The sequence below is a fragment of the Cucumis sativus genome, chromosome 1, assembly GCF_000004075.3.
Source record: "Cucumis sativus cultivar 9930 chromosome 1, Cucumber_9930_V3, whole genome shotgun sequence".
Lineage (NCBI taxonomy): Eukaryota > Viridiplantae > Streptophyta > Magnoliopsida > Cucurbitales > Cucurbitaceae > Cucumis > Cucumis sativus.
Window position 1 is genome coordinate 28,532,538 of NC_026655.2, and position 2,369 is coordinate 28,534,906.

The window sequence follows — 2,369 nt, forward strand, 5'->3', positions numbered from 1 at the left end:
CATTCCTATGGTTCGAGACAATTATGAGGCTTTAAGATGCAATTTATTTATTTATTTTTTGGTGCAATTGGGGATGGAAATTTATGCTTTTGACATCAGCATGTCCATAATTGCTGATTTATACTTACTGTAGTGGTGATATTCTAAACTCTCTAAATTATAAGGGTCATTTATAATTTTTATATGAAAATGTAATAATTTAGAATTGTGTCTTTGTTGATCTCGTTGACATTTTGAGAACAAAAAAAAAAAAAAAAAAAAAAAATCCCAAGCTATAATCTGTATTATTGCCCTGCCTTCAACCAACCTTTACTTCCTCAAAGAGTATTGAATTTTCCATTTTAGTGTAGGAATTGATTATTCTCAAATGTATCCATGTTTTAAGGGCTTGTTTAGAAAAGTGTCCTTCAAAAAGGGTATTTTTATTTAAGTTATGTTGAGATTGTTTAAAATAAAATTTGAAAGTGATTTGAGCCATTTTGAATAATTTTCCACCGATTTAATTTTTTCACAAAATGATTTGAAACAATTATCTAACATGTAATCCTGTATGGATATAATTGAATAGATCATCGTAGTAATATATTCTTAAGATGAGAAACCATTAGCAAATATTATAGATAATAGTACATGGCGAAATTTACTGAAATAAGAGAGAAGGCTACCGAGGAGACGGAGTAATTTCGTTTTTAAGGAATGTATGATTTGTCGTATACATGAAGTTGAGTCTTGTGTCAATGAATGAACTTGATGAATGTCAAGATAATGTTTGGTAATGTTCTTAATAAAGATTGGTAGAATTCCACAATAATCCAACACAGCTATTTTTATTTTTTTGAAGTATGAGAATTTGAACATTTTGACTAGAGAATATGCACTAAATTATTTTTGAGTTGTGGTTTTTGGGTACATTGAGATATCTAATTTTAAAGAGAACAAACATCAAACAAACATCAAATTCAAAATAAAATGTCAAACAGTCAAATCATGAAAATCACAAATAGAAAAGTGGAAGCAAAACAATTACATACCCTTTTTGTTGTTTGCTAGGTTTTCATTTTCTCTACAAACATTAAACATAGAAAAAGAATGAATATACCTAGTAAGGGAGCCACTACTAGTCTTGCTAGATGAAACTGTTAACTTTCTATTAGGAGGCATCCTCAGTCGTATTAGTCTTTTGATCCAGAAAGAACACACATGGTCTAGTGATCCCGCAGGAACATTCATTAGTTTGGTGATACCATAGGAGCATACATCAAGCCGGGTAGTTTGGTGATCCCATCGAATCACACATAAATCATAACAGTCTGATGGTCCCGTTGAACAGATAAAGTTATATCAGTAGAAAGGTGGTGATCCCGAGGTACACCCTACATGTATGGTACATAGCCTAATAGCCAAAGCTAATAAGCACCAACAATCCAAAAAGCAAGTAACAATCAACTCAGTCGAAAATAAGCATAACATGCAACATCAGTCAACAATCCACAATCATATAATTAATCAAGCATAAACATTATGTAAGATCAGTCAACAACTCCTACATACTCATCTATGCATTTTAGCAACCTTCAATGCATAAATCATTCAGTACCTGTAGCACTCTTAATTTTCATTTGAAGGTTCAGTAGTAGAATCTCTTATCTAAGATTGGCCAAAAGAAAATCTTTGGCCTCTTCGTCCTCGAAAGTTTTAGTTCTTGAACAGCTCAAGATATCGAGCTCTCATGTCATCCTCTCATTCCCATGTGACCCCTTCGTCTTTGTGGTTTCACCATAAGACTTTCACAAATGCAATTCCTTTGTTATGGAGCAATTTTACCTCTCTTGCTAATATCTCATATGGTTGCTCTTCATAGCTCAAATTCTCATTAGTTGCCAATGACTCATAATCCACTATATGCGATGATTTCCTCAGCATCAAGACATGAAACACATCATGAACTGTTGAAAGTGACGGAGGCAACACCAAACGGTAAGCTATAGAACCAATCTGCTGAAGTATTTCAAATGGCTCGACAAACGAGGACTCAACTTTCCTCTCTTTTCAAACGTTAGGACACCTTTTCATATGTTCTACCTTCAGGAATACCATGTCTCTTGTATTAAAGTTGAGATTCTTACACCATACATTATCGTAACTTTTATGTTTGGTCTACGCTGTCAGCATACATGCTTTAATCTTCTATATGACTTCGTTGGTGAACTGAACTAACTTAGAACGAATCATCCTATGCTCACCAATCTCATCCCAACAAATAGAGGAACTACAACACTTACCATACAAGGCTTTAAACGGTGACATGCCAGTGGTAGCTTGATAATTGTTATTATATGCGAACTCCATCAAATGCAAGTGAGAGTCCT